An 18,083-nucleotide genomic window follows, 5' to 3' on the forward strand; every position below is an offset into this window, starting at 1 on the left:
CGTCATCGCATGCCGCGATATATCACAGACAACGAATTTACTAAGCGAAAATATTATAAACTAAATAACTGCCATAAAGGCAACACACTTAGTCTATCAGGAAGAGAAGAGTCACTGTAGTTAACACACAAGGTGGACTTGTAGTCCATTATGTTCTGAATTCCCTGTCACATGTACCTCATTTATTTAGAGATACAGTGTTAAATAAGCCCTTCTGGCCCTTTGAGCCATGCTGCCTATCAACTCCCGACAAACCCGAATTAACCCTAATCCAATCATGGGACAATATACAGTGACCAATTAACCTACCCAGTATGTCTTTGAACTGTGGGAGGAAACTGGAGCACCCTGCGAAAGACCCACGTATTCCAATAGACAATAGGTGCAGGAGTAGGCCATTCAGCCCTTCGAGCTAGCACCACCATTCATTGTGATCATGGCTGATCATCCACAATCAGTACCCCGTTCGTGCCTTCTCTCCATATCGCTTGACTCCGCTATCTTTAAGAGCTCCATCTTACTCTTTCTTGAAAGCATCCAGAGAATTGGCCTCCACTGCCTTCTGAGGCAGAGCATTCCATAGATCCACAACTCCCTGGGTGAAAAAGTTTTTCCTCAACTCCGTTCTAAATGGCCTACCCCTTATTCTTAAACTGTGGCCTCCGGTTCTGGACTCTCCCAACATTGGGAACATGTTTCCTGCCTCTAGCGTGTCCAGTGGGGGGTGGACGTGGAAATTCCTTACAGATGGTGCTGGGATTGAACCGTCAACTCCAACGGCCCAAGCTGCAATTGTGTTGCGCTAGCTGGTACGCTACCATGGCACTTAATGTCTCTGGTGCAACAGAAATGGTTGTATACTCTCTGTGAATAATTGCATTTCACCTCCCTGATGGTGTGGGAAAGCGCAGCTCTTGCTGATCTGAAAGACGCAGCATCCCGATCTCTCAGCCCTGCCTGCACCTCTGCTGTCAGCCATGGCTTTTGCCCTCACAGAGTTGTGTTTCATAATAATGATGTCCTTAGTGCACTTCTCCATATAGCCAGTCACAGATCTCGCATATTCATCAGTGTTAATATGATGTCCATAGGTAGCTGCCGCCCTCAACATGTTCCAGTCCATGAAAGTAAGCTAGCCAATAATATTGAAAAGGATACCAAAAGTTTCTCCATAAACATAAAGTGTGAAAGAGAATCAAGAGTGGATATCTGACCACTGGAATACGATGCTGGAGACATCCAGCATCTAGTAATGGAGACAAGGAAATAGCAGATGAAGTGAATAACTATTTTGCAGCAGTCTTCACTGTGGAAGACACTAGCAGTACAGTGGAACTTCCAGGTGTTGGGGGTCATGAAGTGTGTGAAGTTACCATTACTAGAGAGACAGTTCTTGGGAAACTGAATGGCCTGAAGGTAGATAAGTCACCTGAACCAGATGATGTACACCCCAGGGTTCTGAAAGAGGTGGCTGAAGAGATTGTGGAGGCATTAGTAATGATCTTTCAAGAATCACTAGACTCTGGAATGGTTCTGAAGAAAGAAAATTTGCAGATGTCACTCCAGTTTTCAAGAAGGGAGGGAGGCAGAAGGAAGGAAACAATTGACTAGTTAGTCTGGCCTCTGTGGTTGGGAGGTTGGTGGAGTCGATTATTAAGGATGCGTTTTCAGGGTACTTGGAGGCACATAATAAAATAGGTCAAAGTCAGCATGGTTTCCTCAAGAGAAAAACTTGCCTGATAAATCTGTTTGTATTCTTTGAAGAAATAAAAAGCAGGATAAGCAAAGGAGAATGGGTTGATGTTGTGAATTTGGATTTTCAGAAGGCCTTTGACAAGGTGCCGCACATGAGGATGCTTGACAAACTATGGGCCCATGGTATTACAGGGAAGATTCTAGTATGGATAAAGCATTGGCTGACTGGCAGGAGGCAAAGAGTGGGAAAAAGGGGGACTTCTCTGGTTGGCTGCCAGTGACTCATGGTGTTCTACAGTGATCTGTGTTGGGACCTATTCCTTTTATGTTATCTGTCAATGATTTGGATGATGGAATTGATGGCTTTGTTGCAAAGTTAGCAGATGATATTAAGACTGATGGAAGGGCAAGTATTTTTGAGGAAGTAGAGAGGCTGCAGAAGGACTTAGACAGATTCGGAGAATGGGCAAAGAAGTGGCAGATGGAATACAGTGTCAGAAAGGGTATGGTCATGTGGTGAACTAGATATACCTGTCTGACTGCTCCTGTGGCTCCTCCCAAGACCCTGCTGACTACCCCTGTGGCTCCTCCCACAGACCCCTGTATAAAGGCGACTGTGGCCTGCTGCTCTCCCTCATTTTCCCCAGGATGTAGTGTTGTCCTTCAGTCAATAAAAGCCGATATCTCACTTCCTAAGTCTCGGCGTGAGTTATTGATGGTGCATCAATTTTATTGACTGAACGTTACAACATGGAAACCGCTTTACGCCCAGAACGTCTAGACTTGGACCCCCGAGACCCTGGAGCAGCTCTTGCCTTTGAACACTGGCTGGTGTGCTTCCAATCGTACTTAGAGGAGGTTCGTGCCACCGATTCGGCTGTTCGGCACAAACTTCTCTTCTCGAGGGTCGCCCCAAAAGTTTATTCGTTCATCAGGGACATATCCACCTACGAGGAGGCGCTTGCCGCCCTCCGAAGACAGTACCTGCGGCCAGTAAATCCAGTTTATGCACGGCACCGCTTGGCCACGCGAAAACAGCGGCCTACGGAGTCGACTGCTGAATTTCTTCGCGAGTTACTGATACTCGCGCGGGACTGTGACTGCAAAGCGCTCTCAGCGGAACAGCATAAGGAACTCTTGGTCCGAGACGCTTTTGGGACTGGGGTTCGGTCAGTGTGTATCCGCCAGCGGCTGCTGGAAAAAGCTGATCTTACCTTACGCTCTGCGATAGAGACGGCCAGTTCGATAGAGGCTGCGCAACTGTACGCCGAAGAAGTCCAACCGAGCCATTCCCCGGTTCCGAGCGAATTCGCCAACGCCGCAGCCAGTCGCGGTATCTCAAACCCCACGAATTCGCCAGGTATGAAACTCTGTTACTTTTGTGGGCTTCGGAAACATGCCCGGGAACTCTGTGCGGCGCGCGAAGCGACTTGTTCCAGCTGCGGGAAGAAGGGCCATTTCGCCAAGGTCTGTAAATCTAAACCGCGCCCGGGGTCGAGCAGCGCCGCGTCTGAGACCTGGGGGCCGCCATTTTGCATGACCGGATGTGGACAACCATCTTTGCCGGCGTCACCTGGCCCCGCCCCTACCTACCCGTGTGCGACCTGGGAGCCGCCCTCTTGCATGCCCGGATGTGAGCGGCCATCCTTGCCGGCGTCACCAGGCCCCGCCCTCGACACGCCCAGTTCAACGCTGGCTTCCGTGACCCTCGATCAAAGCGCCCCGCACCAGCTCGCAAGGTCGATGATGGACATCCTGGTGGAGGGGCACAGGACTCGCTGCCTGTTTGACACGGGCAGCACTGAGAGTTTTATTGACCCGGCCACAGTGAAACGCTGCGGACTCGTTACACGGCCGGTCCGTCAGAAGATCACCTTGGCTTCAGGGTCGCATTCCACAGACATCCGGGTGGGTTGTGTAGCAACACTGGTGGTGCAGGGCACAGAATATCGGAACTTTGCGTTCCTGGTCATGCCTCGACTGTGCGCACCTGTGCTATTGGGGCTGGACTTCCAGAGCCATCTCGAAAGTGTGACTATGGCATATGACGGGCCCCTCCCACCACTCACTGTCAGGAATCCTCAGTTTGGTGGGACTTCGCCATATACTCCGTTACCACACGCACATACACCCCGAACCCCACATCCCGCCCAGCACCATGCCGCTGGCTGTGCTGCTGACACTATTTGCAACCTCTCCACCCTCAAGATCCCTCCCCCATCGCTGTTCACCAACCTGACCCCCGACTGTAAACCTGTGGCAACTAAAAGTAGGAGGTACAGTGCGGGGGACAGGGCCTTTATTCATTCAGAGGTGCAGCGGCTGCTCAGGGAGGGGATCATTGAGCCAAGCACAAGCCCATGGCGGTCCCAGGTGGTCGTTGTTCGGACTGGGCAGAAAAATAGGATGGTTGTGGACTACAGCCAGACCATCAATAGATTCACGCAGCTTGACGCGTACCCCCTACCCCGCATCGCGGATATGGTCAACCAGATAGCTCAGTACAAGGTGTACTCGACAATTGATCTGAAATCCGCTTATCACCAGCTCCCCATCCGCCCAGAGGACCGCCCCTACACCGCCTTCGAGGCGGGTGGCAGGCTCTATCACTTTCTGCGCGTCCCATTTGGTGTCACAAATGGGGTCTCAGTCTTCCAGAGGGAGATGGACCGGATGGTGGACCAGTACAAACTGACGGCCACATTTCCCTATCTAGATAACATCACCATCTGTGGTCGCGACTGGTCGGACCATGACGCCAACCTCCAGCGTTTTTTCCAGGTGGCCGATGCTTTGAACCTCACTTATAACAAGGACAAGTGTGTGTTCAGAACCACACGGCTCGCTATCCTTGGGTATGTCGTGGAGAACGGGGTCATTGGCCCTGACCCCGACCGTATGCGCCCCCTGTTAGAACTCCCTCTTCCCACTACTCTCAAGGCCCTCCGGCGGTGCCTGGGTTTTTTTTCCTATTACGCCCAATGGGTTCCCCATTACGCAGACAAGGCCCGCCCCCTGGTCAAGTCTACCACCTTTCCCCTCTCTGCCGAGGCCCGAGCGGCCTTCAGCTGCATTAAAGGGGACATTGCCAAAGCAACGATGCATGCGGTGGACGAGACCATTCCCTTCCAAGTAGAGAGTGACGCCTCTGACGTCGCGCTGGCTGCTACCCTCAATCAAGAAGGCAGGCCAGTGGCGTTTTTTTCTCGTACCCTTCAAGGCTCTGAACTTCGGCACTCCACGGTGGAGAAAGAAGCCCAAGCCATAGTGGAAGCTATTCGGCACTGGAGGCACTATCTCGCCGGCAGAAGGTTCACCTTGCTGACCGACCAGCGCTCGGTTGCGTTCATGTTCAGCAGCCAACAGCGGGGCAAAATCAAAAATGATAAAATTTTGCGATGGAGAATAGAACTCTCCACCTATACTTACGATATCCTGTACCGGCCTGGCAGGCTCAATGAACCATCTGATGCCCTATCCCGGGGACCGTGTGCTAGTGCCCAGCTCGACCAGCTGTATGCCCTTCATGCCCAACTTTGCCACCCGGGGGTCACCCGGTTTTATCACTTCATTAAAGCCCGGAACCTGCCGTACTCCCTGGAGGACATCAGGACGATGACCAGGGACTGCCAGATCTGCGCTGAGTGCAAACCGCACTTCTACCGTCCTGACACTGCGCAGCTTGTCAAGGCCACCCGCCCTTTTGAGCGACTGAGTATTGACTTTAAGGGCCCCCTTCCCTCCACCGACCGCAATGTCTACTTTCTCAGTATTATTGACGAGTACTCGCGATTCCCCTTTGCCGTTCCCTGCCCCGACACTACTACCACGTCGGTCATCAAAGTCCTGCGCCAGCTCTTCACACTGTTCGGATATCCCTGCTATGTCCACAGTGATAGAGGGTCCTCCTTTATGAGTGACGAGTTGCGCCGGTTCCTGCTTGCTAGGGGCATAGCTACTAGTCGCACCACGAGTTATAATCCCCGGGGGAATGGCCAGGTGGAGAGGGAGAATGCCACAGTGTGGAAGGCCATACTTTTAGCCCTTAAGTCACAAGGGTTGCCGGTCTCCCGATGGCAGGAGGTCCTCCCTGAGGCACTCCACTCTATCCGCTCCCTGTTGTGTACGTCCACTAATGCCACCCCTCACGAACGCTTATTCTCTTTTCCCAGGAAGTCTGTCACTGGGACCACCCTGCCAATTTGGCTGACGTCCCCGGGGCCAGTGCTGCTGCGTAAACATGCGAGGAGTAATAAGTACTCACCACTGGTCGAGAAGGTTCACCTCCTGCATGCTAATCCCCAGTATGCCTACGTGGTCTTGCCTGATGGGCGGGAGGACACGGTCTCTGTCCGCGACCTGGCGCCCGCCGGAGCAGCAGACCACTACCCCGAGCACACCACGGTAACTATGCACCCTGTACCCGAGGTGACTCCGCACGCTCCGTGCCCCACACAGACTCCGTATGCGTCTGTTCCAGGGCCCTCGCTCACACGCGAGGGGTCCCTGACACCTCCTGTTGGGACAGAATTAACCCACTCTCCGCCTTCGGAGCACACACCACCTCCGGCACCTGTGCCGTCATCACCTCCGGCTCCTGTGCAATTGCAGCCGGAGCTACGTAGATCGCAGCGAACGATTCGACCACCTGATCGACTTAACCTGTAAATATGCTTGGGAATTTTTTTAAACAAAGGGGGGGTGAATGTGGTGAACTAGATATACCTGTCTGACTGCTCCTGTGGCTCCTCCCAAGACCCTGCTGACTACCCCTGTGGCTCCTCCCACAGACCCCTGTATAAAGGCGACTGTGGCCTGCTGCTCTCCCTCATTTTCCCCAGGATGTAGTGTTGTCCTTCAGTCAATAAAAGCCGATATCTCACTTCCTAAGTCTCGGCGTGAGTTATTGATGGTGCATCAGGTCATACTCTTTGGTAGAAAGTGTTTGACTATCTTCTAAATGGAGAGAAAATACAAAAGAAAACTGAGGTGCAAAGGGACTTGGGAGTCCTTGTGTAGGTTAATTTGCAGGTCGAGTTCGTGGTGAGGATGGCAAATCAGTGTTACCATGCATTTCAAGAGGACTAGAATATAAAAAAGCATCACACACAAAATGTGGGTGGAGCACAGCAGGCCAGGCAGCATATAAAAAAGCATGTAGTGTTGATTCTTTACAAAGTACTGGTGAGGCCTTACTTGAAGTATTATGAGCATTTTTGGGACATTTATCTTAGAAAGGATGTGCTGAAACTGGAGGAAGTTCAAAGGAGGTTCATGAAAATGATTCTATGTCTGAATGGTTTGTCATATGAAGAGTGTTTGACGTCTCTGGGCATGTATTCACTGGAATTCAGAAGATTGAAGGATGACCTCATTGAAAGGCAAGGCCTTGACATTGTGGATATGAGCCGATGCTTCATATGGTGGGAGAGTCTAAGATCAGAGTACACAGTTTCAGGATAAAAGAGCGCCCTTTTAGAATGGAGATGAGGAGGAATTTCTTTAGCCAGAGAGTGGTGAATCTGGGGAATTCTTTGCCTCAGGCAGCTGTGGAAGCCAGGTCTTTATGTATATTTCAGGCAGAGGTTGACAGATTCTTGATTGGTCGGGGCATGGAGGGATATGGGAAGAAGGCAGGAGATTGGGGCTGAGAGGAAAAATGGATCAGTCACGGTGAAAAGGCAGAGTAAACTCGATGGACCAAATGGCCTATTGCTGCTCCTATGTCTTATTTGCTTATGTTTTGAAAGCAGTCCCTCAATGCTGAGGTTGTTCCTCTGGCCATGTCTTTATCTCCCTTTGAACTGGTTTGATTCATTTTAATGATTGGTTGATATACAGGAATTAGCATAAGAGATAGGTGGCAGAGAGCAGCTTTGTATGCACCAGGTGTGTTGGTATAAACTACCTCGAATGTGTTCTCATCTCTGGTTGCTAAGTCAACATACTGACAGAATTTAGACAGAGCACACAAAATGCTGCACAAACTCAGCAGGTCAGACAGCATCTGTGGAAATGAATAAACTCTCGATGTTTCAGGCTGAGACCCTTCTTCAGGACTGAGGTAGAAGGGGGGAGAAGCCAGAATAAAAATGTTGAAAGTGTTGCGGGGAGGGGAAGGAGGCTTGTGGGAAAGTGATAGATGAAGCCAGGTAGGTGGGAAAGTTCAAGGGCTGGAAATGAAAGAATGAGAATCTGAATCAGGTTTATTATCACCGGCATGTGATGTGAAATTTGTTAACTTAGCGGCAATTCAATGCAATGCATAATACAGAAGAAAAAAAACAAAGTAAAATAATAATAAATAGGAAAATCAATTACAATAGGCGTATACTGAATAGATTAAAAATCATACAAAAATCAGAAATAATATATACCGGTATTAAAAAAGTGAGTTAGTGTCCAAGGATTCAATGTCCATTTGGGAATCATATGGCAGAGGGGAAGAAGCTGTTCCTGAATCACTGAGTGTGTGCCTTCAGGCTTCTGTACCTCCTACCTGATGGTAACAGTGAGAAAAGGGCATGTTCTGGGTGATGGAGGTCCTTGATAATGGATGCTGCCTTTCTGAGACACCACTCCTTGAAGATGTCCTGGGTACTTTGTAGGCTAGTACTCAAGATGGAGCTCACTAGATTTACAACCCTCTGCAGTTTCTTTTGGACAATAGGAGAGAGGGAAGGAGGAATGGAAGTAATAGGCAGGAGAGTAGAAGTGAAAAGACAGAGTGGGGGATAGAAGTGGGGGAGGAATTTGTTCACCAGAAGTTGAAATTGATATTCGTGAGAGTCCCCAGACAGAATATAAGATATTGTCCCTCCACCGTGAGGAGGCCATGGATGGACTTGTTGGAACGGGAATGGGAATTGGAAATAAAATGTTTGGCCATTGGAAAGTCCCGCTTGTGGCAGATGGTGTGGATGTGATCGACGAAGTGATTTCCCCAATTTACAATGGGTCTCACCAATGTAGAGGAGGCTGCATTGTGAGCACCAGACAGAATAGATGATTCACAGGTGAAGTGTTACCTCACCTGGAATGACTGCTTTGGGCCCTGGATGGAGGTGAGTGGGCAGGACCACTTTGACTGGTTGCAGGGATAAGTGCCGGGAGAGACGAGTGGGCAAGGGAGCAATCCCTGCAGAAAGTGGAGGGGGCGAGGTAAAGACATGTTTAGTGGTGGGATCCCTTTGGAGATGGCGGAAGTTGCAGAGGATAACGTGTTGGATGTGGAAGTGGATGAGGTGGTAGGTAAGGACAAAGGTTAAACGGTTCATTTTATTGTCAAAGTATGCATGTACAATACAACTCAAATATTCGTTCTCTCCAGACAGCCATGAAATACAGAAAGACCATGGGAATTGTTCAAATAAAAGACATCAATTCCCCCGGCAGAAAAATAAACAAAACACGCAATCCCCAATACCCCCACTCCCTCCCTCGCAGAAATAAACAGTGACAATAGCATTAAATCCCTCACCCCAACCCCGAAAAAGAAGTGCCAGTAACATCAAATCCCTGACCTCCTCAATCACAGAAAAGAACAGTGACAAAAGCATCAAAACCCCCAACCCCCTCTCTCACACACACAAAACTAACCAAACACCATTACAGAAAAACACCAAGAAAAACAGACTCCAAATCCCCAACCACTCCCTCTCACAAAAACTAACATATCAACAAACCCCCAATCGGCTGCAAGGAAGCAAAAAACGAAAACCCAATGGAGACCGAGATAAAGTACAATCCATTAATCACATAAATCTCAGAATATCAAAAACATCTTCCTGGAGAGCATTCCATGAAGAGCGACCACCACGCTGGGCCTGACCGCGATCACTGCCAGTCCAGCGGTCAACCCTGTGGCCTCTGCTGAGAGTGACCGCTGACCTCCTTTGCTTTTTCCTCAATGGTTCAGTCTTCCTTGCCACTTCATTCATGACCCCGTGCCCTGTCTCTGGACTTTTCCACAAGACAGCTCTCCAGATACTGCAGGGCGCTAGATCATTCAATCGATTTCCAAACTGCAAATCATAGGCTCCAACAGTTTCCGTAACATGATCTAGACAAAAAGAACAAACAGAAGATGTAGTAAAAGAGAAATAATTGAAGAGATTGGCTATCTGGGAAATGTTGCCCGAGTAATCATTGCTTGCTGGTGCCATCTTGATTGAAAGACAGACTCTACCACTATTAAGGTGGCGGGAAGATGGGGTGAGTACTGATATATGGGATATACAAGACTCTGGTTTGCATGATTGAATAGGCAATATAATAGTAAGTATTAAATATTTGAAATTAGTGGGTAATGAATATGTTATGTACTAAGTGTGTCTGTGAACTAATGTTTGCTTATTTGCAATACCATAGGAAACAGGTCTAGAGAGAGTAATGAGAGATTTGCACATCTTCTGTATTTGTGAGGGAACCAATGACGTTCTACGATTATTTATTGCATTAACTGGTATTCAAGTATGTTCTAACTGCTTTCTGGATAAAGTAGTCACACTATAGCCAATAGTTATATACAGTGGCATGCAAACATTTGGGCACCCCTGGTCAAAATTTCTGTTACTGTGAATAGTTAAGTGAGTAGAAGATGAACTGATCTCCAAAAGTCATAAAGTTAAAGATGAAACATTCTTTTCAACATTTTAAGCAAGATTAGTGTATTATTTTTGTTTTTTACAATTTTAGAGTGGGGAAAAAAAGGAAAGGAGCACCATGCAAAAGTTTGGGCACCCCCAAGAGATTTGAGCTCTCAGATAACTTTTACCAAGGTCTCAGACCTTAATTCGCTTGTAAGGGTTATGGCTTGTTCGCAGTCATTGTTAGGAAAGGCCAGGTGATGCAAATTTCAAAGCTTTGTAAATACCCTGACTCCTCAAACCTTGTCCCAACAATTAGCAGGCATAGGCTCCTCTAAGCAGCTGCCTAGCACTCTGAAAATTAAAATAAATGATGTCCACAAAGCAGGAGAAGGCTATAAGAAGATAGCAAAGTGTTTTCAGGTAGTTGTTTCCTCAGTTTGTAAAGTAGTTAAGAAATGGCAGTTAACAGGAACGGTGGAGGTTAAGTTGAGATCTGGAAGATCAAGAAAACTTTCTGCGAGAACTACTCGTAGGATTGCTAGAAAGGCAAATCAAAACCCCTGTTTGACTGCAAAAGACCTTCAGGAAGATTTAGCAGACTCTGGAGTGGTGGTGCACTGTTCTACTGTGCAGCCACATCTGCATAAATATGACCTTCATGGAAGAGTCATCAGAAGAAAACCTTTCCTGCGTCCTCACCACAAAATTCAGTGTCAGAAGTTTGCAAAGGAACATCTAAACAAGCCTGATGCATTTTGGAAACCAGTCCCATGGACTGATGATGCTAAAATAGAACTTTTTGGCCGCAATGAGCAAAGGTATGTTTGGAGAAAAAAGGGTGCAGAATTTCATGAAAAGAACACCTCTCCAACTGTTAAGCACGGGGGTGGATCGATCATGCTTTGGGCTTGTGTTGCAGCCAGTGGCACGGGGAACATTTCACTGCAGAGGGAAGAATGGATTCAATTAAATAGCAGCAGATGCTGGAAGCAAACATCACACTGTCTATAAAAAAAGCTGAAGATGAAAAGAGGATGGCTTCTACAACAGGATAATGATCCTAAACACACCTCAAAATCCACAATGGACTAGCTCAAGAGGCACAAGCTGAAGGTTTTGCCATGGCTCTCACAGTTTTTAAGGAGACCTCAAATCATTATTCTTGGCAGTGGGGAAGTGCGGGGCCTATACAGGTGATTGGGGGAGATTGAAATTTTAAATGCATTTTGTGGAGAGGCCCTGGAATTTGAAATTTTATCTTTTTGTAGTTGATATTTGAAAGGGATAAGTGAATGGACTGTAAAAGATGTTCATTTTGAAGCTTTCCACTGTGTGTTCAGGTGATAATAATAAATTAGTTTACCCATTTAAATTTATCACTATTTACTGACCCACTTTCCAGAAGAAGTTTTTCTCATCTTCTCTATGCAAGGCTCAAAATTTCATGAAGACCTTAAGTGAGTCTTTTAATTGCCCTCTATTCCACAGAGATAAATCCTGACTTTTCCAGCTTCTCTGTATAACTGCAGTTGTTTGGTAATATCTTGGTAAAACTCTTCTATATTCCATCTAAAACCCATACACTTTTCATAAGAACAAATAAATTCTTCTGAAGCTTTTGGTTTCAAATATTTTCTGGAAGTCTCATTATGTCTTCTAATGCACCATCCTGATTGAACTTTATTACCTATTTAAGAATTCCATCAATTTGATTCAGATGCAATTTTCCTTTGAACTATTTCACAAAGCTTTCTCTTTTATTGGTGAGCTTACATGGTGGAGAAACAATTTAGGCTGCACAAATAATCAATTCAAGTGTCTGCTTTTAACATGAATTCGATAACTCTGTGTTCTACTGTTGGTTCATGTACTCTTGAACTGCAAGAGTGTTCGACAGAAAATCACCACTGCAAGATTTCACATGGCCAGCCAATATCTATGTTCCTTTTTCAACTGGTCAAAGCTGTTTGTGAAGCTCTTCCTGCACCATGATCAAACACTTCGACAGAATAAATCTCTTTTACTCTTGTCTTCTAATTTCTATATATGGTATGTTGTCCATTGCTTTTCTCTTATTATCGGTGTTTTCATGTGCAGTATTTCTCAAAGAGACAGAGAATCATAGAACACTACAGCACAGAAACAGGCCCCTTGGCCACTCTATTCCATGCCAAACTGTTATTCTGCCTAGTCCCATTGCCCTGAGCCTGGAACATAACCATCCGTATGCCTCCCATTTAAATACCGATACAAACCTCTCATATTTTGAAATCGACCTCGCATTCACCATGTATATGTGCTGTGGCTTGCCATCCCCAGGCCTCGGAAGTAACTCAAAGTCCAAGACCTATGAGTGCAAGGAAGGCTTGCTCTTCAAAACATCTCTATCCACCTACTTTAGTCACTAGATGCCACTCTTGTCTTGCTAGATGACTGACTTGCTCTGAAGATATATTGTAGAGTGCTCCTGCAGATAGTGTGATTCCTAGATTCCTGACTCAGCAAGGACCTGGACCCACTGCAATTTGCCTATCACCACAATAGCTAACAAATACCATCAATAAATTTGCTGCATGATGGAATGTCAAAGAAGACTCAATGGGCCAAATGGCCTAATTCTGCTCATATAGTCTGAATTCCTATCTAAAACTGGTAACCTTGTATTCCCTTTCTTAACAAAAACTAACTACTTTTGCATCTAGAATACTTGAAGTGTGTCCTTAGCCCACTTCTCTAATCTCGATATACACATAACTGTGTGGCTAGGCATAGCTCAAATGCTATCTATAAATCTGCTGACAATACAACCATTGTTGGTAGAATCTCAGGTGGTGACGAGAGGGCATAGAGGAGTGAGATATGCCAACTAGTGGAGTGATGCTGCAGCAACAACCTGGCACTCAACACTAGTAAGACAAAAGGGCTGGTTGTGGAATTCAGGAAGGGTAAGATGAAGGAACACATACCAGTCCTCTTAGAGGGATCAGAAGTGGAGAGAGTGAGTAGTTTCAAGTTCCTGGGTGTCAAGATCTCTGAGGATCTAACCTGGCCCCAACATATCAATGTAGTTATAAAGAAGGGAAGACAGTGGCTATACTTTATTCAGACTTTGAAGAGATTTGGCATGTCAACAAATACACTCAAAAACTTCTATAGTTGTATCATGGAGAACATTCTGACAGGCGGCATCACTGTCTGGTATGGAGGGGCTACTGCACAGGACTGAAAGAAGCTGCAGAAGGTTGTAAATCTAGTCAGCTCCATCTTGGGCACTAGCCTACAAAGTACCCAGGACATCTTCAGGGAACGGTGTCTCAGAAAGGCAGAGTCCATTATTAGGGACCTCCAGCACCCAGGGCATGCCCTTTTCTCACTGTTACCATCAGGTAGGAGGTACAGAAGCCTGAAGGCACACACTCAGCGATTCAGGAACAGCTTCTTCCCCTCTGCCATCCAATTCCTAAATGGACAATGAACACTTTTTTTAAATATATAGTATTTCTGTTTTTTACACTTTAAAAAAGCTATTCAATATATGTATACTGTAATTAATTTACTTATTTATTATTATTTTTTAATCAAATTATTTATTTATTTATTTATTTATTCTTCTTTTTGCTTGCATTGAACTGCTGCTGCTAAGTTAACAAATTTCACGTCACATGCCGGTGATAATAAACCTGATTCTGATTTATTTTAATAATTCTCACAATGATTATTAGTACAAGCTGGCACTGTTATAAATGTTAGACAACAACACTGAGAGGGAGCGTTTGTTGGCTGGATACCGTTGTAACTACCCATTATGTAAATGGACGATAAGCAAGTCAGACAGGTGTTAGCTATGGATTTTCATGACCACTGTTAGATTTCCTCTCTTCTGTTGCAATTAACACTCTAGAAAGTAAAGAGGCTGCTTTTTTTCAACAGAACCAAAGAATTCCCACTATTTCAGTGTTATGTGCCAAGATCCAGAACACAACACAGCCAATCCATTTTAAGCTGCATTTCATAACAAATGTTTACAATTTAATTCTTTGTCAGACAGATTCTGAAGATGTTGGAAATCTTGAACAACACACAAAAAATGCTGCACGAGCCCAGCATGTCAGGCAACATCCACGGAGGTGCTGAGACCCTTTCTCAGGATCTCAGGGGAGCAAGGAAATAAAATGACAAATCTGGATTGTTAATGTTGCTTGCACCATAATTATTCTTCCTTTTGGTTGTTGGCATTTTAGGAGTTTGAGGAGATTTGGTATGTCACCAAAAACACTCACAAATTTCGACAGAGGAACTGTGGAGAGCGTTCTAACAGGCTGCATCACTGTCTGGTATTTGGGGACTACTGCACAGGATCAAAGTAAGCTGCAGAGAGTTGTAAAATTAGTCAGCAACCTCCATAATATTCAGGATATCTTCGAGGAGTGATGCCTCAGAAAGGTGGTGTCCATCATTAAGGGCCCCACCACCCAGGGCATGCTTTCTTCTCATTGCTAACATCAGGAAGGAGGTACAAAAGCTGGAAGGCACACACTCAATGATTCAGGAAGAGCTTCTTCCCCTTTCTGAACGGACATTGAACTCATGAACACTACCTCACTACCTTTTTATTTCCTACTTTTTGTATCACTTGTTTAACTGTATATATATATGTGTGTGTGTGTGTGTATGTATACATACATATGTACTGCTGTTGCAAAGTCAACAAATTTCACAACATATGCTGGTGATATCAACCCTGATTCTGATTTAATCCCTTTGCTGTATTCCACAGAAAGCTGGATGTGTCCTCTGGTCTATCGTTAAGGAGTGTAACACATCCTGATCTGAATGCTAGTGGAGATTTGGTAATTATTTATAAATATACAGTTATACTGTATTTTACTTAAAGGGAGGATGTTTCTTAGTGTCAACTATTTCTTGAGGTCCAATGTAGTCTTAGAACCACAGGAATAGTTAATTGCACGCCTGGCCCACAGTGCACAATGGCTTGAGTGGGAATGCCTTAGTGCCATGAGGTTAGCAAATCTCCGTAATCTGAGTGGGACCAACTTTGAGAAATTTTTCATAGGTTTATTTCAAAATGTCATACAAGACTTTTTAAATGGGGAAGATGGAGGGGAGGGAGGTAGATAATACATTTGTATTAAAATATGTTAATTCTGATCCTTAGCATTTCCCCACCTCCAATAAAATGATCCTTGATTTTCCCACCTTATTTTTTTCTCTTTTAAAACTCTTAAAGCCTAGTTCTTGAATATTCTAATCTTCTCCTAATATCCTTCTGCAACTCAGGGTATAATCAATAATATATTGAAATGTTGCAAGACCCTTCATGAAGCTGATTAACAGAGTACTATGAAGTCCCCTGCAATTCCTTACTAATTAAAACTGCAATTTATATGCAATCTGTTGTTGCTTATGATATATGCCAGTTCCAGACATTTAAATTAGTTCTCCATAGTACTTATATTAAACTCTAGCCCAAGCTGGTAAGTTGTATGTTTCTTCCAGAAAATAACAAAATACTATTAAACTTTTCTTTAACCTACTGCTTGCATCTGGAGCCTCTCTCAGCTGTTAACAATTCTATCAAGTACTTTCATTCCACAAATAAAAATAAAAATATACAGGTTAATCGCAGATGGAGATGAAACTCACATTGACCTGCTACTTGAATAAATTTTAATAACACATGCAGATGTCATTTAGAAAATAATGAGTGTTAGGAATTCACATATGTTAGAACAAACATTTGACTACATACGGATTAATGGCCCTTACTTCTGTCCTTTACTTCCATTTCTTAATATTTGGATTATGTGGGAACCAGAGCTAACATTTTAAGTTTTATTTGGTAAAAATCAGCCAGTCACCATATATATACATAGAACAGGAACAAGCCCTCGATGTCTGTGCTGATCATAACACCAAATTAAACTGCACATAATCTCATTCACTGCATTTTCACGCACCTGCCTAAATGCCTCTTAAACATTGTAATGGCATGTGCTTCCACCAGCTCAACCTGCCCCCACCTAACCTTATAGCACAATCAAGACACCTTTCACTCCCTGTATAATAAACCTGCCCTGCATGTCTCATTTAAACTTTACACTCTTCATCTTAAAACAATTATTCCAGTATTTGACAATTTAACCTGGGAATAAGTTCTGGCTAGCTACATTATATATGTATCTCATAATGTTTTAGACTTCTATCAGGTCTCTGCTCTGTGCCCAAGGCTCCAGAGAGCACCATTCAAGTTGGTTCAAAAGGTCTGTATAGCAAATGTTTTCTCATCCTAGTGAACAGAAATAAATCAAAGATAGCATGCAACAGAGATGATAGAAAGGACAGGCAGAAGATGAGGCTTATTCAAAGCCAGTGGGATGAGTTACAGGGAAATAGAGGCGTGGTGCAGTTAAAACAGAAAACAGCAAATACTGGACTGAGAGTGTTTTATTTGAATCCACGCAGCATAAGAAATAAACTGGACGATCTTGAAATTCAGCTACAGATGGGCAAGTGTGACGTTGTGGCCATCTCTGAAACTTGGCTAAAGGATGACTGCCATTGGGAGCTGAATGTCCAAGGATATACGGTGTATTGGAAAGATAGGTTAGTAGGCGGAGGGGGTGGTGTGGCCCTGTGTATAAGAAATAATATTATATCATTAGAAAGGGATGACATAGGATTGGAAGGTGTAGAGTCTCTATGGGTTGAGTTAAGAAATGGCAAGGGTAAAAGGACCCTAATGGCAGTTGTAAACAGGCCTCCAAACAGCAGGTGGGATGTGGATTACAAATTACATCAGGAGATAGAAAAGGTGCAGTTAAAACAGAAAACAGCAAATACTGGACTGAGAGTGTTGTATTTGGCAATGTCATGATAATCCTTGGGGATTTTTATTTTTAACATGAAAGTGGATTGGGAAAACCAGGTCAGTACTGGGACCTCAAGAAAGAGAATTTGCAGAATGACTAAGGGATGGCTTGTTAGAACAGCTTGTTGTTGAACCCACTAGGGGATGGGTTGTGCTGGATTGGGTGTTGTGCAATGATCTGGAGGTGATAAGAGAGCTCAAGGTTAAGGAATCCTTGGGGAGCAGTGATCACAATATTATCAAGTTCACTTTGAAATTTGAGAAGGAAAAACTAAATTCCAATGTGTCGGTATTTCAGTGTAATAAAGGAAATTACAATGGCATGAGAGGGGAACTGGCAAAGGTTGACTGGAAAGGGGCAGCAGAGCAGCAATGGCTGGGGTTTCTGTGGAAAAAATGAGGGAAGTGCAAGACAGATATATTCCAAATAAGAAGAAATTTTTGAATGGAAGAAGGACACTACTGCGGCTGACAAGTGAAGTCAAAGCCAAAGTAAAAGCAAAAGAGAGGGCATACAAGGAAGCCAAGGCTAGTGGGAAGATAGAGGATTGGGAAGCTTTTAAAAACTGGCAGAAGGAAACTAAGAAGGTCATTAGGAAGGAAAAGATGAATTATGAAAGGAAGCTGGTGACTAATATCAAAGAAGATACTAAAATCTTTTTTAAGTATATAAAGGGTAAAAGAGAGTTGAGGGTAGATATAAGACCAATAGAAAATGATGCTGGAGATATTGTAATGAGAGACACGGAGATGGCAGTGGAACTAAATGTGTATTTTGCATATCTTCACAGTGGAAAACATTTGCAGAATACCAGACATAAGAATGTCAGGGAAGTGAAGTATGTGTAGTGAAAATCACGACTGAGAAGGTGCTCAGGAAGCTTAATGGTCTGAGGGTGGATAAATCT

General features: G+C 44.8%; 1 pseudogene; it reads left to right on the plus strand.

The window, feature by feature from the left end:
• Positions 1 to 18,083, plus strand: part of LOC140724600 (very long-chain specific acyl-CoA dehydrogenase, mitochondrial-like) — a 64,510-nt pseudogene that overhangs the window by 30,126 nt on the left and 16,301 nt on the right.

Source organism: Hemitrygon akajei, chromosome 3, assembly GCF_048418815.1.
Source record: "Hemitrygon akajei chromosome 3, sHemAka1.3, whole genome shotgun sequence".
In the NCBI taxonomy this organism is placed as follows: Eukaryota; Metazoa; Chordata; class Chondrichthyes; order Myliobatiformes; family Dasyatidae; genus Hemitrygon; species Hemitrygon akajei.